The 27588-nt window shown below is 41.2% G+C and overlaps 1 protein-coding gene across 1 annotated transcript in view; it reads left to right on the plus strand.

Moving 5' to 3' along the window:
* VPS9D1 (VPS9 domain containing 1) overlaps window positions 1-27588 on the plus strand; it is a 134133-nt gene that overhangs the window by 47714 nt on the left and 58831 nt on the right. The gene's annotated exons all lie outside the window — the stretch shown is intronic.

Below are 27588 nucleotides of genomic sequence, written 5' to 3' on the forward strand. Positions count from 1 at the left end.
TTCTGTCAAAAACATTTTAGCCAAAATGAACACTTATCAGCGTAAGCGCGACTGCTCTGTTTTAGATACTGAAGAGCATGACGACGCTGATAATAATGGTTCTGAAGGGCCCCTAACCCAGTCTGATGGGGCCAGGGAGGTTTTGTCTGAGGGAGAAATTACTGATTCAGGGAACATTTCTCAACAAGCTGAACCTGATGTGATTACGTTTAAATTTAAGTTGGAACATCTCCGCATTCTGCTTAAGGAGGTATTATCCACTCTGGATGATTGTGACAAGTTGGTCATCCCAGAGAAACTATGTAAAATGGACAAGTTCCTAGAGGTCCCGGGGCTCCCAGAAGCTTTTCCTATACCCAAGCGGGTGGCGGACATTGTTAATAAAGAATGGGAAAGGCCCGGTATTCCTTTCGTCCCTCCCCCCATATTTAAAAAATTGTTTCCTATGGTCGACCCCAGAAAGGACTTATGGCAGACAGTCCCCAAGGTCGAGGGAGCGGTTTCCACTTTAAACAAACGCACCACTATACCCATAGAGGATAGTTGTGCTTTCAAAGATCCTATGGATAAAAAATTAGAAGGTTTACTTAAAAAGATGTTTGTTCAGCAGGGTTACCTTCTACAACCAATTTCATGCATTGTCCCTGTAGCTACAGCCGCATGTTTCTGGTTCGATGAGCTGATAAAGGCGGTCGATAGTGATTCTCCTCCTTATGAGGAGATTATGGACAGAATCAATGCTCTCAAATTGGCTAATTCTTTCACCCTAGACGCCACTTTGCAATTGGCTAGGTTAGCGGCTAAGAATTCTGGGTTTGCTATTGTGGCGCGCAGAGCGCTTTGGTTGAAATCTTGGTCAGCTGATGCGTCTTCCAAGAACAAGCTACTTAACATTCCTTTCAAGGGGAAAACGCTGTTTGGCCCTGACTTGAAAGAGATTATCTCTGATATCACTGGGGGTAAGGGCCACGCCCTTCCTCAGGATCGGCCTTTCAAGGCAAAAAATAAACCTAATTTTCGTCCCTTTCGTAGAAATGGACCAGCCCAAAGTGCTACGTCCTCTAAGCAAGAGGGTAATACTTCTCAAGCCAAGCCAGCTTGGAGACCAATGCAAGGCTGGAACAAGGGAAAGCAGGCCAAGAAACCTGCCACTGCTACCAAGACAGCATGAAATGTTGGCCCCCGATCCGGGACCGGATCTGGTGGGGGGCAGACTCTCTCTCTTCGCTCAGGCTTGGGCAAGAGATGTTCTAGATCCTTGGGCGCTAGAAATAGTCTCCCAAGGTTATCTTCTGGAATTCAAGGGGCTTCCCCCAAGGGGGAGGTTCCACAGGTCTCAGTTGTCTTCAGACCACATAAAAAGACAGGCATTCTTACATTGTGTAGAAGACCTGTTAAAAATGGGAGTGATTCATCCTGTTCCATTAAGAGAACAAGGGATGGGGTTCTACTCCAATCTGTTCATAGTTCCCAAAAAAGAGGGAACGTTCAGACCAATCTTAGATCTCAAGATCTTAAACAAGTTTCTCAAGGTTCCATCGTTCAAGATGGAAACCATTCGAACTATTCTTCCTTCCATCCAGGAAGGTCAATTCATGACCACAGTGGATTTAAAGGATGCGTATCTACATATTCCTATCCACAAGGAACATCATCGGTTCCTAAGGTTCGCATTCCTGGACAAGCATTACCAGTTCGTGGCGCTTCCTTTCGGATTAGCCACTGCTCCAAGGATTTTCACAAAGGTACTAGGGTCCCTTCTAGCTGTGCTAAGACCAAGGGGCATTGCTGTAGTACCTTACTTGGACGACATTCTGATTCAAGCGTCGTCCCTTCCTCAAGCAAAGGCTCACACGGACATTGTCCTGGCCTTTCTCAGATCTCACGGATGGAAAGTGAACGTGGAAAAGAGTTCTCTATCTCCGTCAACAAGGGTTCCCTTCTTGGGAACAATAATAGACTCCTTAGAAATGAGGATTTTTCTGACAGAGGCCAGAAAAACAAAACTTCTAGACTCTTGTCGGATACTTCATTCCGTTCCTCTTCCTTCCATAGCGCAGTGCATGGAAGTGATCGGTTTGATGGTAGCGGCAATGGACATAGTTCCTTTTGCGCGCATTCATCTAAGACCATTACAACTGTGCATGCTCAGTCAGTGGAATGGGGACTATACAGACTTGTCTCCGAAGATACAAGTAAATCAGAGGACCAGAGACTCACTCCGTTGGTGGCTGTCCCTGGACAACCTGTCACAAGGGATGACATTCCGCAGACCAGAGTGGGTCATCGTCACGACCGACGCCAGTCTGATGGGCTTTGGCGCGGTCTGGGGATCCCTGAAAGCTCAGGGTCTTTGGTCTCGGGAAGAATCTCTTCTACCGATAAATATTCTGGAACTGAGAGCGATATTCAATGCTCTCAAGGCTTGGCCTCAGCTAGCGAGGGCCAAGTTCATACGGTTTCAATCAGACAACATGACAACTGTTGCGTACATCAACCATCAGGGGGGAACAAGGAGTTCCCTAGCGATGGAAGAAGTGACCAAAATCATTCTATGGGCGGAGTCTCACTCCTGCCACCTGTCTGCTATCCACATCCCAGGAGTGGAAAATTGGGAAGCGGATTTTCTGAGTCGTCAGACATTGCATCCGGGGGAGTGGGAACTCCATCCGGAAATCTTTGCCCAAGTCACTCAGCTGTGGGGCATTCCAGACATGGATCTGATGGCCTCTCGTCAGAACTTCAAAGTTCCTTGCTACGGGTCCAGATCCAGGGATCCCAAGGCGGCTCTAGTGGATGCACTAGTAGCACCTTGGACCTTCAAACTAGCTTATGTGTTCCCGCCGTTTCCTCTCATCCCCAGGCTGGTAGCCAGGATCAATCAGGAGAGGGCGTCGGTGATCTTGATAGCTCCTGCGTGGCCACGCAGGACTTGGTATGCAGATCTGGTGAATATGTCATCGGCTCCACCTTGGAAGCTACCTTTGAGACGAGACCTTCTTGTTCAGGGTCCGTTCGAACATCCGAATCTGGTTTCACTCCAGCTGACTGCTTGGAGATTGAACGCTTGATCTTATCGAAGCGAGGGTTCTCAGATTCTGTTATCGATACTCTTGTTCAGGCCAGAAAGCCTGTAACTAGAAAGATTTACCACAAAATTTGGAAAAAATATATCTGTTGGTGTGAATCTAAAGGATTCCCTTGGGACAAGGTTAAGATTCCTAAGATTCTATCCTTCCTTCAAGAAGGATTGGAAAAAGGATTATCTGCTAGTTCCCTGAAGGGACAGATTTCTGCCTTGTCTGTGTTACTTCACAAAAAGCTGGCAGCTGTGCCAGATGTTCAAGCCTTTGTTCAGGCTCTGGTTAGAATTAAGCCTGTTTACAAACCTTTGACTCCTCCTTGGAGTCTCAACTTAGTTCTTTCAGTTCTTCAGGGGGTTCCGTTTGAACCCTTACATTCCGTTGATATTAAGTTATTATCTTGGAAAGTTTTGTTTTTAGTTGCTATTTCTTCTGCTAGAAGAGTTTCAGAATTATCTGCTCTGCAGTGTTCTCCTCCTTATCTGGTGTTCCATGCAGATAAGGTGGTTTTACGTACTAAACCTGGTTTTCTTCCAAAAGTTGTTTCTAACAAAAACATTAACCAGGAGATTATCGTACCTTCTCTGTGTCCGAAACCAGTTTCAAAGAAGGAACGTTTGTTGCACAATTTGGATGTTGTTCGCGCTCTAAAATTCTATTTAGATGCTACAAAGGATTTTAGACAAACATCTTCCTTGTTTGTTGTTTATTCCGGTAAAAGGAGAGGTCAAAAAGCAACTTCTACCTCTCTCTCTTTTTGGATTAAAAGCATCATCAGATTGGCTTACGAGACTGCCGGACGGCAGCCTCCCGAAAGAATCACGGCTCATTCCACTAGGGCTGTGGCTTCCACATGGGCCTTCAAGAACGAGGCTTCTGTTGATCAGATATGTAGGGCAGCGACTTGGTCTTCACTGCACACTTTTACCAAATTTTACAAGTTTGATACTTTTGCTTCTTCTGAGGCTATTTTTGGGAGAAAGGTTTTGCAAGCCGTGGTGCCTTCCATTTAGGTGACCTGATTTGCTCCCTCCCTTCATCCGTGTCCTAAAGCTTTGGTATTGGTTCCCACAAGTAAGGATGACGCCGTGGACCGGACACACCTATGTTGGAGAAAACAGAATTTATGTTTACCTGATAAATTACTTTCTCCAACGGTGTGTCCGGTCCACGGCCCGCCCTGGTTTTTTTAATCAGGTCTGATAATTTATTTTCTTTAACTACAGTCACCACGGTATCATATGATTTCTCCTATGCAAATATTCCTCCTTAACGTCGGTCGAATGACTGGGGTAGGCGGAGCCTAGGAGGGATCATGTGACCAGCTTTGCTGGGCTCTTTGCCATTTCCTGTTGGGGAAGAGAATATCCCACAAGTAAGGATGACGCCGTGGACCGGACACACCGTTGGAGCAAGTAATTTATCAGGTAAACATAAATTCTGTTTTTATTGAAAGTACACTAAAATTGGACCAAAAAATATCTTATAACAATAATATGCTACACAATAATTTTAGCAAGAAAATTTTCAAGGCAAAATTTTTCTGCATCCCTACTTAAAACAATATTAAATATCGATATACTGTATTATTCTGTATTTAGTTCTGTGTAACAGAATCAGATTTAAAGGACCAGTCAACACATTAGATTTGCATAATCAACAAATGCAAGATAACAAGACAATGCAATAGCACTTAGTCTGAACTTCAAATGAGTAGTAGATTTTTTTTTATAACAAATTTCAAAGTTATGTATATTTCCACTCCCCTTGTACCATGTGATAGCAATCAGCCAATCACAAATGCATATACGTATAGTCTGTGAATTCTTGCACATGCTCAGTAGGATCTGGTGACTCAAAAATTGTAAATATAAAAGACTGTGCACATTTTTTGTAATGGAAGTAAATTGGAAAGTTGTTTAAAATTACATGCTGTATCTGAATCATGAAAATTTAATTTAACCTGAGTGTCCCTTTAAAGTGAAAGTAAATCCTAGCGTTGTACAAACGCTAGGATTTACTATTGAAACAAATAAATGGCACTTTCATTCATGAAGTATAAGATACTTCATGTAGAAAGCTCCTTTATTTGATTCAATCAGTCGCCGTTTTTAGCTCCATGGGAGCCGGATTTACCGCACGGCTATTGGTGAAAACGTCACCTCTTGCCAAAAAATTTTTTAGCCGTGCGCTGCTGTAAGAGCTAAGAACGGCGACCGATTAAATCAAATAAAAGGAGCTTTCTACATTAAGTATCTTATACTTCATGAATGAAAGTGCCCTTTATTTGTTTCAATAGTAAATCCTAGCGTTTGTACAACGCTAGGATTTACTTTCACTTTAATTTTTTTTTGTTTTTTATGAATGATCCAAATAAAGCATAGTCCTAGAAAACTATTATTATATGCAAAACAGTAAGTCAAGTAATGTTCTCAAACAGCAGCTCTAGGCTAGCATCAAATTTGAAATATGATACTCCATAATTTTACCGAAAATAACAGGCAAAAAAGCTGAAAACCGAAATAACCAAAAATGCCATTTTCGTCCGAAACGTTTCTGAAGCCGAAATTTCGGTGCATCCCTAGTATACTGTCCCATTTAATACTTATTTTATTGTGCCATGCGACATTTTGAATTCAATGAACTCTTATCAGTTGCTTGTCTGAATACATTGTCACTTCATTGCTATAATTTCACACAGTGTCCTCCTGACACCATTTCTCTCATCTTTATAACTTATTAACCTCACTCATATTCTATGCATTGCTTCTTGTTCTCTTTCTTCATAATTAAACTTGCTCCCATCACGTGTTTTAAAATTACTTTATCTTAATCCTTCTATTTCCATCAGCTTCTTTCTCCTCCCATATGGATTATAAAAAAATTGATCTATAAAGGGACACATTTGTGCAGTGTTAAGATGCTCTAATGCGTTTTAGTATTCTATATCTGCACACTTGTTTGCCTTTAACAGTGTTTACCCCCCTACAAAGGAGTTAAAGGACCCATAAATACAGTAGATTTGCATAAACAACAAATGCACAATAAAAACAATGCAATAGCACTTAGTCTGAACTTCTGAGTAGTAGATTTTTTTTTTTCTGACAAATTTCATTTATGTCTATTTCCACTCCCACTGTACCATGTGACAGCCATCAGCCAATCAGAAATGCATATATGTTTATTCTGCGCATTCTTCCACATGCTCAGTAGGAGCTGGTGACTCAAAAAGCATAACTATAAAAAGACTGTGCACAGTTTGTTAATGGAAGTAAATTAGAAAGTTGTTTTAAAATCTATCTGAATCATGTTTAATTTTAACTTGTGTCCATTTAAACCAGTAGTTTATGTCCAGCAGCTGACAGGAACTGACTGGTGATCAGTGGCTAAATGCATATTCCTCTCCTATTAAGTTCTAACTTGTCTCAACCAACATTGTCATGATTTATTATAAAAATATATTTTATTTCTATATAATAATAAATATAAAAGGGACTGTAAAGTCTATACTAAACATATATAGATTGGTTAGAGCATGTAATTTTATGCAACTTTCCAATTTTATTTCTATTATCAATTTTACTTAGTTCTCTTGGTATTCTTTGTTAAAGAGTAATCATAGGTGAGCTCAGGAGCGTGCATGTGTCTTTATCCATCTGGCAGTGATGTTTGCCACTGTGTATAACATTGCTATAAACACTGTTGAAAAACATGGCTGCCATAAACTGCTAAACACAATAGCACGCTCCTAAGTGCCTATGGAACTTCCCAGGTTTACACTTCAACAAAGGATATCAAGAGAACACAGCAGTAGAAGTAAATACACATAAATTAGAAAGTTGTTTAAAATTGCATGCTCTATCTGATTCGTGAGTGTTTAATTTTGACTCTTCCTCTCGCTCATTATAATCATAATGGCTTTAACGCTAAACCACAGTGATTAAATAGATTTTTATTTTCTTCTAACTAAAAACATGTTTTTCTCATAGCTCAGAAATTGATTTTTGATAATGGGTAAAAGATAACACTTGTATTCCTTGCTATATACAGTAGATATACTCCCACTTTTTCTAAAATCTAAAATGTGTTAGTATTGTAAATCCAAGAGACACTTTGTCTGTACAATCCAATTAAAATAATATAAAGTTTGTTGAAACTTTTAAAAATGTATCATAAAATCACCCACATGGGGTTGCAGCAAGACAAAAATAAGAAATATAATTGGGCTGTTAATGAATATTCATAATGTGGTACAAGAACAACACTTGGTAGTTAATATTTAATCACTTCCATGAGTAGTATGACACCTTGTCGTCCTTTAGAAGCATTTCAGATGATAATGCGTCGTCCTAAGCATGAAAGTGTTGTCATTTAATTAACTTTGCAAATCCTTGTAAGTATAGTGGACAAATGTCCTTCATAATTCTTTTATCCCCCAGTAGCTATCTGGCATGTGACATCACCACACAGCTAGTTATGGCGTCATATGCGATAAGGAAGTGTCCAAAGTGAAACGTAATCCTATTTCTTTAGAATTGCGATTTAGGAGGCATCAGCTAGATCCTAGGGGAGCAAGTGACCCATTCGAAAGAGGGGAGCCTGGCCTTTCTTATGAGAGTTTGCATGACCCTCTAGGTTGCAGGTGATCGTCGCAAAATGTGATGCAATTGCCAAAAAAAACAGAATTTGTGCTTACCTGATAAATTACTTTCTCCAACGGTGTGTCCGGTCCACGGCATCATCCATAACTTGTGGGAATATTCTCTTCCCCAACAGGAAATGGCAAAGAGCACAGCAAAAGCTGTCCATATAGTCCCTCCTAGGCTCCGCCCACCCCAGTCATTCGACCGACGGACAGGAGAAAAAACAGGAGAAACCATAAGGTGCCGTGGTGACTGTAGTTAAAGAAAGAAATTCATCAAACCTGATTAAAAAACCAGGGCGGGCCGTGGACCGGACACACCGTTGGAGAAAGTAATTTATCAGGTAAGCATAAATTCTGTTTTCACCAACATTGGTGTGTCCGGTCCACGGCGTCATCCATAACTTGTGGGAACCAATACCAAAGCTTTAGGACACGGATGAAGGGAGGGAGCCAATCAGGTTACCTAAACAGAAGGCACCACGGCTTGCAAAACCTTTCTCCCAAAAATTGCCTCCGAAGAAGCAAAAGTATCAAATTTGTACAATTTGGCAAAAGTGTGCAGGGAAGACCAAGTCGCTGCCTTACATATCTGATCAACAGAAGCCTCGTACTTGAAGGCCCATGTGGAAGCCACAGCCCTAGAGTGAGCTGTGATGCGTTCAGGCGGCTGCCGTCCGGCAGTCTCGTAAGCCAATCGGATGATGCTTTTCAGCCAAAAGGAAAGAGAGGTAGCAGTAGCTTTTTGACCTCTCCTCTTGCCAGAATAAACGACAAACAGAGAAGACGTTTGTCTGAAATCCTTCGTTGCTTCTAAATAGAACTTTAAAGCACAAACTACATCTAAATTGTGTAACAAACGTTCCTTCTTTGAAACTGGATTCGGACACAAAGAAGGCACAACTATTTCCTGGTTAATATTCTTGTTGGAAACAACCTTTGGAAGGAAACCAGGTTTAGTACGCAAAACAACCTTATCTGAATGGAACACCAGATAGGGCGGATTACACTGCAAAGCAGATAACTCAGAAACTCTTCTAGCAGAAGAAATAGCAACCAAAAACAGAACTTTCCAAGATAACATCTTGATATCTATGGAATGTAGAGGTTCAAACGTAACCCCTTGAAGAACTGAAAGAACTAAATTCAGACTCCAGGGAGGAGTCAAAGGTCTGTAAACAGGCTTGATCCTGACCAAAGCCTGAACAAAAGCTTGAACATCAGGCACAGCTGCCAGTCGTTTGTGTAACAAGACAGATAAAGCAGAAATCTGTCCCTTTAGAGAACTCGCTGATAATCCCTTATCCAAACCTTCTTGTAGAAAGGAAAGGATCCTAGGAATTTTGATCTTACTCCATGAGAATCCCTTGGATTCACACCAACAGATATATCTTTTCCATATTTTATGGTAAATTTTTCTAGTTACAGGTTTTCTGGCTTGTACCAGAGTATCTATTACAGAATCCAAAAACCCACGCTTAGATAAAATCAAGCGTTCAATTTCCAAGCCGTTAGCTGGAGGGAAACTAGATTTGGATGTTCGAATGGACCTTGTACTAGAAGATCCCGTCTCAAAGGTAGCTTCCATGGTGGAGCCGATGACATATTCACCAGGTCTGCATACCAAGTCCTGCGTGGCCACGCAGGAGCTATCAAGATCACCGAGGCCCTCTCCTGCTTGATCCTGGCTACCAGCCTGGGAATGAGAGGAAACGGTGGAAACACATAAGCTAGGTTGAAAGTCCAAGGCGCTACTAATGTATCCACTAGAGTCGCCTTGGGATCCCTGGATCTGGACCCGTAGCAAGGAACCTTGAAGTTCTGACGAGACGCCATCAGATCCATGTCTGGAATGCCCCATAATTGAGTCAACTGGGCAAATATCTCCGGGTGGAGTTCCCACTCCCCCGGATGGAATGTCTGACGACTCAGATAATCCGCCTCCCAGTTTTCCACTCCTGGGATGTGGATCGCAGATCGGTGGCAGGAGTGATCCTCCGCCCATTTTATGATTTTGGTCACTTCTCTCATCGCCAGGGAACTCCTTGTTCCCCCTGATGGTTGATGTAAGCAACAGTCGTCATGTTGTCTGATTGGAATCTTATGAATCTGGCCTTTGCTAGTTGAGGCCAAGCCCTGAGAGTATTGAATATCGCTCTCAGTTCCAGAATGTTTATCGGGAGAAGAGACTCTTCCCGAGACCATAGCCCCTGAGCTTTCAGGGAGTCCCAGACCGCGCCCCAGCCTACTAGACTGGCGTCGGTCGTGACGATGACCCACTCTGGTCTGCGGAAGCTCATTCCCTGGGACAGGTGATCCTGGGTTAGCCACCAACGGAGTGAGTCTCTGGTCTTCTGATCTACTTGAATCACTGGAGACAAGTCTGTATAGTCCCCATTCCACTGTTTCAGCATGCACAGTTGTAATGGTCTTAGATGAATTCGTGCAAAAGGAACTATGTCCATTGCTGCAACCATCAACCCTACTACTTCCATGCACTGAGCTATGGAAGGTCGTGGAACAGAGTGAAGAACTTGACAAGCGTTTAGAAGTTTTGACTTTCTGACATCTGTCAGGAAAATCTTCATTTCTAAAGAATCTATTATTGTCCCCAAGAAAGGAACTTTTGTCGACGGAGACAGGGAACTTTTTTCTATGTTCACTTTCCATCCGTGAGATCTGAGAAAGGCCAGAACAATGTCTGTGTGAGCCTTTGCCTTTGAAAGAGACGATGCTTGTATCAGAATGTCGTCCAAGTAAGGTGCCACTGCAATGCCCCTTGGTCTTAGAACCGCTAGAAGGGACCCGAGTACCTTTGTGAAAATCCTTGGAGCAGTGGCTAGCCCGAATGGGAGAGCCACAAACTGGTAATGTTTGTCCAGAAAAGCGAACCTTAGGAACTGATGATGATCTTTGTGGATAGGAATATGTAGATACGCATCCTTTAGATCCATGGTAGTCATAAATTGACCCTCCTGGATTGTAGGTAAAATCGTTCAAATAGTTTCCATTTTGAACGATGGCACTCTGAGAAATTTGTTTAGGATCTTTAAATCCAGAATTGGTCTGAAAGTTCCCTCTTTTTTTGGGAACTACAAACAGATTTGAGTAAAAACCCATTCCTTGTTCCACGGTTGGAACTGGGTGTATCACTCCCATTTTTAACAGGTCCTCTACACAATGTAAGAATGCCTGTCTCTTTATTTGGTTTGAAGATAAGTGAGACATGTGGAACCTTCCCCTTGGGGGTAGTTCCTTGAATTCCAGAAGATAACCCTGAGAAACTATTTCTAGTGCCCAGGGGTCCTGAACATCTCTTGCCCAAGCCTGAGCAAAGAGAGAGAGTCTGCCCCCTACTAAATCCGGTCCCGGATCGGGGGCTACTCCTTCATGCTGTTTTGGTAGCAGCAGCAGGCTTCTTGGCCTGCTTACCCTTGTTCCAGCCTTGCATCGGTTTCCAAGCTGGTTTGGTTTGTGAAGCATTACCCTCTTGTCTAGAGGCTGCAGAGTTGGAGGCCGGTCCGTTCCTAAAATTGCGAAAGGAACGAAAATTAGACTTATTCTTGGCCTTGAAAGGCCTATCTTGTGGAAGGGCGTGGCCCTTACCCCCAGTGATGTCTGAGATAATCTCTTTCAATTCTGGCCCAAAAAGGGTTTTACCCTTGAAAGGGATATTAAGCAATTTTGTCTTGGAAGATACATCCGCTGACCAAGACTTTAGCCAGAGCGCTCTGCGCGCCGCAATTGCAAACCCTGAATTTTTCGCCGCTAATCTTGCTAACTGCAAAGCGGCATCTAAAATAAAGGAATTAGCTAACTTAAGTGCGTGAATTCTGTCCATAACCTCCTCATACGGAGTCTCTCTACTGAGCGACTTTTCTAGTTCCTCGAACCAGAACCACGCTGCTGTAGTGACAGGAATAATGCACGAAATAGGTTGCAGGAGGTAACCTTGCTGTACAAAAATCTTTTTAAGCAAACCCTCCAATTTTTTATCCATAGGATCTTTGAAAGCGCAATTATCCTCGATAGGAATAGTAGTGCGCTTGGCTAGTGTAGAAACTGCCCCCTTGACCTTAGGGACTGTCTGCCATAAGTCCTTTCTAGGGTCAACCATAGGAAATAATTTCTTAAATATAGGAGGGGGGACAAAAGGTATGCCGGGCGTCGGGGTGCACCGGAACCTCTAGGAACTTGTCCATCTTGCACAATTTTTCTGGAATGACCAGGTTGTCACAATCATCCAGAGTAGATAGCACCTCCTTAAGCAGTGCGTGGAGATGCTCTAATTTAAATTTAAATGTCACAACATCAGGTTCTGCCTGTTGAGAAATTCTACCTGAATCAGAAATTTCCCCATCTGACAAAACCTCCCTCATGGCCACTTCAGATTGGTGTGAGGGTATGACAGAGCAATTATCATCAGCACCCTCCTGCTCTACAATGTTTAAAACAGAGCAATTGCGCTTTCTCTGAAATGCAGGCATTTTGGATAAAATATTTGCTATGGAGTTATCCATTACTGCTGTCAATTGTTGCATAGTAACAAGCATTGGCGCGCTAGAAGTACTAGGGGTCTCCTGCGTGGGCAAAACTGGTGTAGACACAGAAGGAGATGATGTAGAACTATGTCTACTACTCCCTTCATCTGATGAATCATCTTGGGCAACTTTATTATCTGTGGCAGTACTGTCCTTACTTTGTTTGGACGCTATGGCACAATTATCACACAATTTTGAAGGGGGAGACATATTGGCTTCCATACATACAGAACATAGTTTATCTGAAGGCACAGACATGTTAAACAGGCTTAAACTTGTCAATAAAGTACAAAAACCGTTTTAAAACAAAACCGTTACTGTCACTTTAAATTTTAAACAGGGCACACTTTATTACTGAATATGTGAAAAACTATGAAGGAATTGTTCAAATGTAACCAAATTTTCACCACAGTGTCTTAAAGCATTCAAAGCATTGCACCTCAAATTTCAGACCTTTAACCCTGAAAATGAGGAAACCGGAGCCGGTTACAATTTTAACCCCTCTACAGTCCCAGCTACAGCCTTTGCTGCGACTTTACCAAACCCAGGGGGGTATACGATACCAAATGAAGCCTTCTAGCAACCTTTTCAACTACTTTCAGACCCACACACATGCAGCTGCATGTTCTGCTCTCAAAAGTAACTGCGCAGTAATGGCGCGAAAATGAGGCTCTGCCTACTACAGAGAAGGCCCTTCCTGACTGGGAAGGTGTCTAAACCAGTGCCTGACGTAAAAAAACGTTCCCCAAAGTTTATAAAGTGTGAATTTCAACATAAAGCTGTATAAAATGCCCAAATAAAGCAATCGATCTAGCCCATAAAAGTGTCTACCAGTTTTATAGCCCATATTAAGCCCTTTTATTCTGTTTGAGACTAAGAAAATGGCTTACCTGTCCCCATGAGGGGAAATGACAGAGTTCCAGCATTACACAGTCTTGTTAGAAATATGGCTAGTCATACCTTAAGCAGAAAAGTCTGCCAACTGTTTCCCCCAACTGAAGTTATCTCATCTCAACAGTCCTATGTGGAAACAGCAAACGATTTTAGTTACTGCTGCTAAAATCATATTCCTCTCACAAACAGAACTCTTCATCTTTTTCTGTTTCAGAGTAAATAGTACATACCAGCACTATTTTAAAATAACAAACTCTTGATAGTAGAATAAAAAACTACAACTAATCACCACATACTCTTCACCATCTCCGTGGAGATGCTGCTTGTTCAGCGGCAAAGAGAATGACTGGGGTGGGCGGAGCCTAGGAGGGACTATATGGACAGCTTTTGCTGTGCTCTTTGCCATTTCCTGTTGGGGAAGAGAATATTCCCACAAGTTATGGATGACGCCGTGGACCGGACACACCAATGTTGGAGAAAAGTCAGTTTTATTCTAGCCTGTACGGGCTAGAGGGTCGAGTGAGTCCTCATTTGAAAGTTCTGTGACTGTTTTCAAATGAGGGGTCATTTTCCCCCATATGATCTAGGTGAACACCTGCTTCACAGAATACCAGGGTATTTTTTACGGAGGGGGAGGAGGGGATTATGCAGCCCCCATCTCCCACTTTGATTTAGTTACAAAGGGATGAACCCCCTAATTTAAAACAGGGGATTCCCCTCTTTTGGTAGAGTGTCACATGCCCCTCTAATTTGCAGGTGATCGCTGTGTTATTAGTGATCACGTTCCCCACTAAAAAGAAAATGTAGGGGAGTTTAGCGCCTATAGGTCCCCCACAATCTACACAGATGGTTTTGAGAGCCCATTTTGGAAAGAGTATCCCACCTTTTCCAATAAGGTCCTATACCCATGTAATTAGAAGGTGATTGCCATAACAAACTGCAAGCACCTAACTAACGTGTTTATGAGGAGGTTACCCTCTTTCAAATAAGAAGCCACATGCCCCTATAAGTAGCAAGTGATTGACATGATCAAATTAATCATCTTTCTGCTAGGTGACTTTTTGGATGTTCTGAGCTCTAAATAAACCATAAATATGTTTTAAAATGGGGCAAGTCACCCATCTTTAGTAATAAGAAAGGACTCTTTTTAATATGAGGGGTTATATGTTTAGTGACTTGGTCACTGTGGCAACACTGATCACCTCATAGAACAATATGCATATGGGAAAAAAATATCCAGGGGTGGGCTATCCCCTCTGTCGTTCCCCACAATGCATTAGTGAGACATCTACAGATAAAACAAAACAGAAGAAGGCGCCACAATAGTGCACATCAGTGTGACTTGGTCTCCACACACGCAATAACGAAGATTCGTACTTACAATGTAAAAAGCACTTGATAAGTGCCACAAAAGCCTCCTGGACCTTTAACAGCTGTCCAGATAGCCGCCCTCACGCCAAACAGCAAGGCTTCACCGGATCCTGTAGTCTGGACTCAGATGATAGCCCGTCTAATAATCCCCTTAGTCCACTTCGTAAAGTTTGGGGTTTCTTGTCTCCTTCAAGCCAGCTGTATAACTGGTAAAGGGCAGCTCCAGCAAATAACCTCCAGCGAGATTAATAAGGTGTTGGTAAAAAGCCATGAAGTCAAGTGACTAAATATATTATAGGCTTTATTAAAAACATATACAATACAGTATACACAAAGCCTTTTTCCGGTCACAGCGACCGCTTCATCAGGTGTACACCTGCTGTACTTGAATTGCCTTCAAGGTTTGGAAGAAGCATTGCAGCCGAGGGTCCGATACATCTGAGGATTATTGTTGTGGACTTTACGCCCAATAAGTATCAATCTATATTTTTTTTATTAACTATCTTTGCACATAATAGTTTGTTACTGTTGGGTATGGGTATACATAGTGTAGAGGTTAATAAACAGATCTCTGCATCATATGTACTGCTATATGTAGTTTGCTGTATTGAACACTTTATGCCATCTCTTCACTAGAGATTTTATATGCTTTGAATCTTGTAGATTCTTGTCATAAATTGATGTCACTTCTATTTTTATTTTTATTTATATATCACTGATAGTATTCTATGGTGGGATGAATTGAACAATTCTTTTGTTGGAAAATAATATTTTGTTATTGGTTATTATAACTCATTTACACATTGTAGGTGCATCTAACTTACATTTCACATATTAGTGAGACATGCAACCCTTATTTGAAAGCAGTAATTCTGCTCTTATAAATCAATGGTCTTATGTCTGTTCAGCTACCAGATGATTGCTCTATGACAAATGCCTCCCAGCACAGGCCCAATTTCTCCTACATTGGTGTGTCCGGTCCACGGCTTCATCCTTACTTGTGGGATATTCTCTTCCCCTACAGGAAATGGCAAAGAGAGCACACAGCAAAAGCTGTCCATATAGCCCCCCCCTCTGGCTCCGCTCCCCAGTCATTCTCTTTGCCGCTCTGAACAAGTAGCATCTCCACGGGGATGGTAAAGAGTTTGTGGTGTTAGTTGTAGTTTTATTTCTTCTATCAAGAGTTTGTTATTTTAAAATAGTTCCGGTTTGTACTATTTACTCTACAACAGAAAGTGATGAAGATTTCTGTTAAAAGAGGAGTATGATTTTAGCACCAGTAACTAAAATCCATTGCTGTTCCCACGCATTACTGTTGAAACCAGAGAACTTCAGTTGGGGGGAACAGTTTGCAGACTTATCTGCTTCAGGTATGACCAGTCTCTTTTCTAACAAGACCCAGTAATGCTAGAAGACTGTCAGTTTTCCCTTATGGGACCGGTAAGCCATTTTCTTAGACTCAGTAACAGAATTAAGGCTTTTAAATTGGGCTCTATGCTGGTTGACACTATTGTGGGCTAAATCTGTTAGTTTTTTATCATATTATATGACAATTGGAGTGTTTTTGTGAACTTTGAAACACTTTTGGGAACGTTTATTTGCTCCTGGCAGTTGTTTAGACGCCTAATCTAGTCAGAAAGGCCCCTTCACTCTGGTATTCAGTGGGAGGAGGCCTCATTTTCGCGCCTCAGTTGCGCAGTTACTTCCATAGGCAGTGCATGCAGCTTCATGTGAGAGGGTCCTGTGGCTGAGAAAAGGACTCAGGGAGGCTTAATTCTGTGTGGAATCACCCCTAAGGAAGGTAAAAACTGCAGCAAAGTCTGTGGCAGGGACTGTAGTGTGTTTAAACCGGTAAATTGAACTATTAGCTCCGGTTTGCTCATTTTAGAGAAATTTGGTGTGCAATACTTTCAAAGCATTAAGACACTGGGGTGTAAATTTCAGAAAGATCGGATATTTCTTTGATAGTTTTTTGAACATTCAGAAATAAAGTGTGCTCTTTTTATTATTTAAAGAGACAGTAACGGTTTTGTTTAAAATTGTTTTTATTGCATTAATAGCCTGCCTATATCTGTCTAACATGTCTGTACCTTCAGATAGCATATGTTCTGTGTGTATGGAGGCCAAGGTGGTTCCCCCTTTAAATGTATGTGAAAATTGTGCCATGGCGTCCAAACAAAGTAAGGACAGTACTGTCACATTTAATAAAGTTGCCCAAGATGATTCTTCTAATGAAGGTAGTGGGGATAGTTCATCATCCTCTCGTTCTGTGTCAACACCAGTTTTGCCCGCGCAGGCGATACCTAGTACATCTAGCGCGCCAATGCTTGTTACTATGCAGCAATTAACAGCAGTAATGGATAATTCTATAGCAGCTCTTTTATCCAAACTGCCAGCATTTCCCAGAAAGCGTGATTGCTCAGTTTTATATACAGAGGATGAGCAAGTAGGCGCTGACGATAATTTATCTGTTATACCCTCAAATCAATCTGAGTTGGCAGTGAGGGAGGGTCTGTCTGAGGGAGAAATTTCTGATTCAGGAAAAAATTCTCAGCAGGCAGAACCTGATATCGTGGCATTTAAATTTAAGCTAGAACATCTCCGCGCCCTGCTTAAGGAGGTGCTAGCTACTCTTGATGATTGTGATTCTTTGGTAATTCCAGAGAAGTTGTGCAAAATGGACAAATTCTTAGAGGTCCCAGTGCACGCTGATGCTTTTCCGATACCCAAGAGGGTGGCGGACATAGTGACTAAGGAGTGGGAGAAGCCAGGTGTACCTTTTGTTCCACCTCCTATATTTAAGAAAATGTTCCCCATTGTCGACCCCAGAAGGGACGCATGGCAAACGGTCCCTAAGGTAGAGGGGGCAGTTTCAACGCTAGCCAAGCGCACAACTATTCCTATAGAGGACAGTTGTGCTTTCAAAGATCCTATGGATAAAAATTTGGAAGGATTGCTTAAAAAGATTTTTGTTCAGCAGGGTTTCCTTCTTCAACCAATTTCGTGCATTATTTCTGTCACCACGGCGGCGTCTTTTTGGTTCGAGGAACTAGAAAATTCGCTCCAAAAGGAGACTCCTTATGATGAAGTCATGGACAGAATTCACGCACTAAAGTTGGCTAATTCCTTTATTTTGGATGCCGCCTTTCAATTGGCAAAATTAGCGGCGAAAAACTCAGGTTTTGCAATAGTGGCGCGCAGGGCGCTTTGGCTAAAATCTTGGTCGGCGGATGTGTCGTCCAAAACAAAATTACTTAATATTCCTTTCAAAGGTAAGACCCTTTTCGGGCCAGAATTGAAGGAGATTATTTCAGACATCACTGGGGGAAAGGGCCATGCCCTCCCACAGGATAGGCCTTTCAAGGCTAAGAACAAATCTAATTTTCGTTCCTTTCGCAATTTCAGGAACGGACCGGCTTCTAACTCTGCAGCCTCTAGACAAGAGGGTAACGCTTCCCAGCCTAAACCAGCATGGAAACCATTGCAAGGCTGGAACAAGGGTAAACAGGCCAAGAAGCCTGTTGCTGCTACCAAGACAGCATGAAGGGGTAGCCCCCGATCCGGGACCGGATCTAGTAGGGGGCAGACTTTTTCTCTCTTTGCTCAGGCTTGGGCAAGAGATGTTCCGGATCCCTGGGCACTAGAAATAGTCTCTCAGGGGTATCTTCTAGAGTTCAAGGAACTTCCTCCAAGGGGAAGGTTCCACATGTCTCGCTTATCTTCAGACCAGATAAAGAGACAGGCATTCTTACATTGCTTAGGAGACCTATTAAAGATGGGAGTGATAAACCCAGTTCCAACAGAGGAACAAGGTCTGGGTTTTTACTCAAACCTGTTTGTAGTTCCCAAAAAAGAGGGAACTTTCAGGCCAATTCTGGATTTAAAAATTCTAAACAAATTCCTCAGAGTTCCATCATTCAAAATGGAAACCATTCGGACGATTTTACCAACAATCCAGGAGGGTCAATATATGACTACCGTGGACTTAAAGGATGCTTACCTGCATATTCCTATCCACAAAGATCATCATCAGTTCCTGAGGTTCGCCTTTCTGGACAAACATTACCAGTTTGTGGCTCTTCCGTTCGGTTTAGCCACTGCTCCCAGAATTTTCACAAAGGTGCTAGGGTCCCTTCTAGCGGTCCTAAGGCCGAGGGGCATTGCTGTAGCACCTTACCTAGACGACATTCTAATCCAAGTGTCGTCCCTTTCCAAAGCAAGGGCTCATACAGACATTGTTTTAGCCTTTCTCAGGTCTCACGGGTGGAAGATGAACATAGAAAAGAGTTCCCTGTCCCCGTCCACAAGGGTTCCTTTTCTGGGAACAATAATAGATTCTGTGGAAATGAAGATTTTCCTGACAGAGGTCAGAAAGTTGAAACTTCTAAACGCTTGTCGAGTTCTTCAATCTATTCCTCAGCCTTCCATAGCTCAGTGCATGGAAGTAATAGGACTAATGGTTGTAGCAATGGACGTGGTTCCTTTTGCTCGAATTCATTTAAGACCATTGCAACTGTGCATGCTCAAACAGTGGAATGGGGATTATGCAGACTTGTCTCCCCAGATTCAAGTAAACCAGGTAACCAGAGACTCACTCCTCTGGTGGTTGACTCAGGATCACCTGTCTCAGGGAATGAGTTTCCGCAGACCAGAGTGGGTCATTGTCACGACCGACGCCAGTCTCTTAGGCTGGGGCGTGGTCTGGGACTCTCTGAAAGCTCAGGGTCTATGGTCTCAGGAAGAGTCTCTTCTCCCGATAAACATTTTGGAACTGAGAGCAATATTCAATGCGCTCCTGGCTTGGCCTCAACTAGCGAAGGCCAGATTCATAAGATTTCAGTCGGACAACATGACGACTGTAGCGTACATCAATCATCAGGGGGGAACAAAGAGTTCCTTGGCGATGAGAGAGGTAGCCAAGATCATCAAATGGAGGGAGGATCACTCCTGCCATCTATCTGCAATTCACATCCCAGGAGTAGACAACTGGGAGGCTGATTATTTGAGTCGGCAGACTTTCCATCCGGGGGAGTGGGAACTTCACCCGGAGGTCTTTGCCCAGTTAACTCAACTATGGGGCACTCCAGATATGGATCTGATGGCGTCTCGTCAGAACTCCAAGGTTCCTCGCTACGGGTCCAGATCCAGGGATCCCAAGGCGACACTAGTGGATGCATTGGTGGCGCCCTGGTCATTCAATCTGGCTTATGTGTTTCCACCGTTCCCTCTCCTTTCCCAGGCTTGTAGCTAGGATCAAACAGGAGAAGGCCTCGGTGATTCTAATAGCTCCTGCATGGCCACGCAGGACCTGGTATGCAGACCTGGTGAATATGTCATCGGCTCCACCATGGAAGCTACCTTTGAGGCAGGATCTTCTAGTACAAGGTCCATTCGAACATCCAAATCTAGTCTCTCTGCAACTGACTGCTTGGAAATTGAACGCTTGATTCTATCTAACCGTGGGTTTTCAGATTCGGTTATAGATACTCTGGTTCAAGCCAGAAAACCGGTGACTAGGAAAATTTACCATAAGATATGGCAAAAATATATCCGTCGGTGCGAATCCAAGGGATTCTCTTGGAGTAGAATAAAAATTCCTAGGATACTTTCCTTTCTCCAAGAGGGTTTGGATAAAGGTTTGTCAGCTAGTTCTTTAAAAGGACAGATATCTGCTCTGTCTGTTTTGTTGCACAAACGTCTGGCAGCCGTGCCAGATGTAAAGGCGTTAGTCAGAATCAAATAGAAAATGGAGTTAAATTACACTTTATTTAACAAATATGCTTGAAAACAGACGTTACTCATAGGGGGTAATATATAAGGGAAATAAATCCAAGGTTATGCAACCTCTGAACCAAAATTCATTCAGTTCCAATTCCCAATATGCCCCTATAGGTAATTAGACAAGTTAAAAAATAAGGTAATATAGAAAGCTAGTGAAGAATGGGATTATCACTTCCATAATTCAAAAATTCATTGCCTATATTCTATAAACCCAAGTATTAAAATTAAGGCTAGTGGACAGGTTTAGCGTGTCTAGTCAGACAATAGCATTAGAAAGAGAAGTTAGCAAAAAGGTAATCACATATGCACAAGAGGTTTCAATCATACAGGCATAAGCAAATATGCACTATCTATGCGCTCAAAGGCGGCGTCCTCTCTGCGTACTGCTCTGATTTAACAGAGTTAGCCGATTTCTAACTTTTCCCCTGTCAGATAGGTCTAGTTCACATACATAATTATCAGTATTCGAAACTTAGCAACTATTCAGTGGAGATGTTATGCTGAGTGTTAACTAACAGCTAGTATTGCACTAGGTTCAATGCAAGTAATTACATTTAGTCATAAATCATAGAGTCAGAAGTTACTATGTAACCAAACATATAGCGTAGTAGCGTTTTATGTATAAAGTTAGACAAACTTGTTAACCTTACATTGAGTGCTAATTAATGGTAGTACAACAGCAGCAAAAAAAAACCCTGTATATAACCCGATATAGGCTAAGTAAGGCGGTATTCAATGTACCAGACCGCTGAATTAGTATGTGAGCATTTGTGACCGGTCTGGTTAGACCACGCTAGCTACAACGCTGTCCACGCCCACCGACGCGTTTCCGTCACTGAACGAAGTCACGTTCAGTGACGGAAACGCGTCGGTGGGCGTGGACAGCGTTGTAGCTAGCGTGGTCTAACCAGACCGGTCACAAATGCTCACATACTAATTCAGCGGTCTGGTACATTTAATACCGCCTTACTTAGCCTATATCGGGTTATATACAGGGGGGGTTTTGCTGCTGTTGTACTACCATTAATTAGCACTCAATGTAAGGTTAACAAGTTTGTCTAACTTTATGCATAAAACGCTACTACGCTATATGTTTGGTTACATAGTAACTTCTGACTCTATGATTTATGACTAAATGTAATTACTTGCATTGAACCTAGTGCAATACTAGCTGTTAGTTAACACTCAGCATAACATCTCCACTGAATAGTTGCTAAGTTTCGAATACTGATAATTATGTATGTGAACTAGACCTATCTGACAGGGGAAAAGTTAGAAATCGGCTGACTCTGTTAAATCAGAGCAGTACGCAGAGAGGAGGACGCCTTTGAGCGCATAGTGCATATTTGCTTATGCCTGTATGATTGAAACCTCTTGTGCATATGTGATTACCTTTTTGCTAACTTCTCTTTCTAATGCTATTGTCTGACTAGACACGCTAAACCTGTCCACTAGCCTTAATTTTAATACTTGGGTTTATAGAATATAGGCAATGAATTTTTGAATTATGGAAGTGATAATCCCATTCTTCACTAGCTTTCTATATTACCTTATATTTTAACTTGTCTAATTACCTATAGGGGCATATTGGGAATTTGAACTGAATGAATTTTGGTTCAGAGGTTGTATAACCCTGGATTTATTTCCCTTATATATTACCCCCTATGAGTAACGTCTGTTTTCAAGCATATTTGTTAAATAAAGTGTAATTTAACTCCATTTTCTATTTGACTTATTCAGTGTATAATTCTACACTTGACTTCAATGTCATAAATCCCCTTTTGGTTCCCTAACCTTACTACGTTAGTCAGAATCAAGCCTGTCTACAGACCTATGACTCCTCCATGGAGTCAAAACTTAGTTCTTTCAGTTCTTCAAGGGGTTCCGTTTGAACCTTTACATTCCATAGATATTAAGTTATTATCTTGGAAAGTTCTGTTTTTGGTTGCTATTTCTTCTGCTAGAAGAGTTTCTGAATTGTCTGCTTTGCAGTGTACTTCTCCCTATCTGGTATTCCATGCAGATAAGGTAGTTTTACGTACCAAGCCTGGTTTTCTTCCAAAGGTGGTTTCCAACAGGAATATTAACCAGGAAATAGTTGTTCCTTCTCTGTGTCTGAATCCAGTTTCGAAGAAGGAACGTTTGTTACACAACCTAGATGTGGTCCGTGCTTTAAAATTCTATTTAGAAGCAACAAAGGATTTCAGACAGACATCATCCTTGTTTGTCGTTTATTCTGGTAAGAGGAGAGGGCAGAAAGCTACTGCTACCTCTTTCCTTTTGGCTGAAAAGCATCATCCGATTGGCTTATGAGACTGCCGGACGGCAGCCTCCTGAACGAATTACAGCTCACTCTACTAGAGCTGTGGCTTCCACATGGGCCTTCAAGAACGAGGCTTCTGTTGATCAGATCTGTAAGGCAGCGACTTGGTCTTCTCTGCATACTTTTGCCAAATTTTACAAATTCGATACTTATGCTTCTTCGGAGGCTGTTTTTGGGAGAAAGGTTCCGTTTAGGTTACCTGACTTGTTCCCTCCCTTCATCCGTGTCCTAAAGCTTTGGTATTGGTTCCCACAAGTAAGGATGAAGCTGTGGACCGGACACACCAATGTAGGAGAAAACAGAATTTATGTTTACCTGATAAATTTCTTTCTCCTACGGTGTGTCCGGTCCACGGCCGCCCTGGCTTTTAGTCAGGTTTAAAATTTTTATTTCTATACACTACAGTCACCACGGCACCCTATAGTTTCTCCTTTTTCTCCTAACCGTCGGTCGAATGACTGGGGGGCGGAGCCAGAGGGGGGGCTATATGGACAGCTTTTGCTGTGTGCTCTCTTTGCCATTTCCTGTAGGGGAAGAGAATATCCCACAAGTAAGGATGAAGCCGTGGACCGGACACACCGTAGGAGAAATAAATTTATCAGGTAAACATAAATTCTGTTTTTGTGAGTTCTGGCAACTAGGCCCAATTCATCCTTTCATAATATGAATATAACACAAGACCCCATTCAGATAAGGCGATCAATGTCCTTGTGGCTGTCTTGTAATCGTCATTGTAATAACAATCACCTGGTAGCAACAGCATCAGTCTTTTGTGTTGTTGATCTCAAGGCTAGTATAGCTTTGTTTCTTTGGTCCAAATAATTGGGAGAACTGAGTTAGATAGATGACAGTTTGTGAAAATGTATATAGGATTATATTTGGTGCAAGTATTTCATGTTTGTTTGAAGTTACTTTGTGAAATCAGAATTTCATGTAGTTATAAAATGATAGGTTAATGGTGATATATTTTATTCCTGCTAATTTATTTGCATAAATTGCTAGATGGTGTAAAATGACAACAATAATAAATATTTTTTATTATTTTCTTAACCGTAATCTTTATTGAATAACAGAGATCTAAATTCCTAAAGGTTAGTGTTTTGGGACTGATGTATTTGGGAATGCATGTTTGAAATATTTAGAAAACAATAATTCCCATGATGGTGTTTATTATTTGCATCATAGAAAATGACACAACAATGTTTAAAAAAAAAAAAAATTATTTTTATATGGTACTTTTCCCTATATTTGGATATTTCTGCAAACTAAATTTATTTTCCAAAAGTGCTCGATCAGATAAAAAATAGAAGGTATTTGTGTCCGTTCCTTATAGAAAAGGAACTGAATAAGGTAAAGCCTAAAAAAAAATCAGCTTTAGCACGGGGCAGTGAAATGGCACATACGCGCCCCTTTCCCCTGCAGCTTGCCTCTGGCGGAATTCAGCATTGCACACGAGTGCTATTTTGCGCTTGTGTGCAGTCCCACCCTCTGCTCGCGCACAGCCAATCACGCGCGGGCAGGAGCTGTCAATCTCTATGGTCGGACTAGACTGCAAAGGTTAGGAAAGCAGCAGTCTAATGACCACCGCATGTTAAATACGGCGTGCAGGTTCTCTTGTGAGAACCTGCAGCTGTAAGGGCTCAAAGGCTGGCGAAAGCCTTTGATGAATCGACCTCTTAGTACTGAAGGGGTTAACTAGCAAGTTATATTTTGTATAATTGTTAAAATCTCATGGGTTTTTAGCAAACCAATCATAATAAAAAATCCGTTATTTACATACAATGCACCAACTACACAATGCAAAGAAACTGGCGGAGGCAAAAGAAAAACAAAAGGTTGTACACACAGCCAGGAACTAAAAAACCTGTGAGCCTGTATTGTAGCCTACAGGAGACCAGAGGGAGGACAGATTTGTTGCAAGTATTTAAGTTATACATACAGATATTATGTCACACATACATTATTACCACAGGTGTATGATGGAAGAACATTCTCTAACAAAAGAATTTTCTAATTTTACTATATTTTTACTTTGAGAATTCATTGTTTTGACCTTTTTATATAATTTGCTAGGTATATTGGTAACACTTTCTCAAATACTAATGATAAAAATGGGAGGCAAGGTATTCATTTTATAAATATATATAGTTGGCAAACAATCTCTCAGTTTCATAGAATAATTATCCTATATCTGAAATCAGACAGAAATGGTACACATCAGATAAAACACAAAGCCACGTACCTCTACCGCATCACACAAGCAACACACAATCATTAACCAATCACATTACCTTCATATAAAATTTACAAATGTTTTATAATGCCTATATATCTATTACATACACCCTGTATTTTACAAGGAGCTACATTGCCTTATTCCATGCTGGTTGTTTATTACCTAGTAAATTTCATTATAAATCTATGTTTATAGCCCCTGTTTTGCTGATAGTTGCTTTTTCTATTGCACTGTTTGTGCTTGTTTTATATAAGGTTGGTCATGATTAATATTCCAGTATTAATTTGCTAATCAAGAGTTGATAATTTCAATATTATTTTGCTGATATAGTTCTGCATGGAAGGGACATTCCGGTCAAAATTTAAATGTGCTTAGATGAATTACATCTTTGAATAGAAACATATAAAAGAATCAACTAAATAAGGATATTTGAGTTATTTAGAGTTATTCAGTAGTAAAGAATACTTTTATTTTACTTATTGTTAAAGTGTTGCATAGTTTAAAATGTCTCAGATTCAGTGCAATGGGTGTTTTGCACTTTTTAATCATGCTACTTTTTGGAGATTTAGGGGCTGTCCTATTTGTAAGCAGTTTTCCCTCTGAAGGAACACTCAGGTCAAATTAAATGTTCATGATTCAGATAGAGCAGGTCATTTTAAACTGCACAGTCTTTTATATTTAAACCTTTTTTGAGTCACCAGCTCCTACTGAGCATGTGCAAGAATTCACAGATTATACATATATGTATTTGTGATTGGCTGATTACTATCACATGGTACAGGACAGGGGGAGTGGAAATATACATAACTTTGAAATTTGTTAGAAAAAAATTTACTACTCATTTGAAATTCAGAGTAAATGCTATTGTATTGTCTTGTTAGCTTGCATTTGTTGATTATGCAAATCTACTGTGTCACCTTAAAGCTAAGATAAGTAACATAATACCTGTTACCTCTACAAAGCTGCCTCAGAAAGAACCTCCTCTACCCCAGAGATCAGCAGGGAGAGACAGATTGATCACTGTAGGCTCTGGAAGAATTAGAACAGTAGACCCGAAGCATTGCCCACAACCTCTGCCATTGCAAAACTCCTATGCTGCTCTTGCTGAACACACTTGTGATGAGGAGATTGCTGTTTTGAGTCCTCTGAAGCTGTAATAGGTCATTTAAATCTATTGGTACCTGATTCTCCAGGTAACAGAACACAGGTAAGAGCTGCAGATGTGTTTTTGAGGAAAAGACTGTTAGTGGGTGACTCTATTTTGAGGAATGTGTATTTAGGTGAAAGTAAAGGAGAAGCAAGGGAGGTTAGATGTCTTCCAGGAGCTACTGCTCACAGGGATAAGAATCATATTTTGAGAATTGTTAAGGCAGCAGGAAAGGGAGGTGAGTTAGATGTGATTGTTCATTTAGGAACAAATGATCTGGCTAGTAATAATGTTGTTGGTGTTCAGAAAGAGTTTTGTGACCTAGGTAATCATTTAGAGAATGTAGCATCAACTCTATCATTTTCTGCTATTTTACCTATGTATGGCCAGGAAGCAGGAAAGATGGAGCGGATAATAACATTTAATTCTTGGTTCGATAAATGGTGCAGAGAACAAGGATTTGGTTTTATTGGCCATTATAGCTCTGTTTGGCAAGTTACTAAGTTATTTAGGCGATATGGCTTGCATTTGGATGTTAAAGGAACAAAGTATCTGGGAGAGGAGTTCAAATGCTTTATTAGAACTCATTTAAACTAATAAAGGGGGGTAGCATTAATATATCCACCTGCCCCCCGCAGCATGCAAAAACTGTTAGTCCAAGTAACAATTCTAGAAATTCTAGTAAGAAAAGTTCTTCGTGCCATGAGCACAAATTCTCGCAGCTTAGGAAATAAATTACCTGAACTCATTTCAATAATGACTAGGGACAACTTGGATTTAGTAGCTATAACAGAAACATGGTACAATGATTTGCATGACTGGGACATAGTCATACCTGGATACAGGTTATTTAAAAAGAACAGAGTAGGAAAGAAAGGTGGAGGAGTTGCTCTGTATGTAAATGAAAATATAAAGGTTACTGAAACTGTAGGAACAAATGATGAGGTGGAAAGTATTTGGGTGACTTTGGAAATTGGAGATAAAAATGTGTTTAGAATAGGAGTTGTATATAGGCCTCCATTGCAGGATGAAAAACTTGACAATCTGTTATTAGAAGAAATAACCAAAATGACCATGAAGGGTAAGGTTATAGTAATGGGGGACTTTAATTTGCCAGATATAAACTAGAAGATTCTTTCTGCTAGATCAGCTAGAAGCAGGTATATTCTTGAATCTCTGCTAGGGGAAACACTTGAGCAATTAGTTAAGGAACCAACTCATAAGGAAGCTATATTAGATTTAATACTTACAAACAGTGATACAGTTTGAGATGTGTCTGTAGGTGAGAACGTAGGATCCAGTGATCATCAATCTGTTTGGTTTAGTATTCATGTGCAGAAACTGTCCACCCAGACTAAAACAAAAATTTTAGACTTTATGAAGGCAGATTTTTCAATAATGGGAGAATACCTAAAAAAAACTATTTAAAAGGGAAACTTTTTTATTATAGGGGTTCAAGAACAGTGGGAATCTGTGAAGGGTGCCATTTTAGATGCAACCGCACACTGTATTAGACATGTCTGTAAAAGTAAAAGAAAGGAGAAACCAATTTGGTTTTCCAAAGAAGTAG

The sequence above is a fragment of the Bombina bombina genome, chromosome 1 (assembly GCF_027579735.1).
Source record: "Bombina bombina isolate aBomBom1 chromosome 1, aBomBom1.pri, whole genome shotgun sequence".
NCBI classification, from domain to species: Eukaryota; Metazoa; Chordata; class Amphibia; order Anura; family Bombinatoridae; genus Bombina; species Bombina bombina.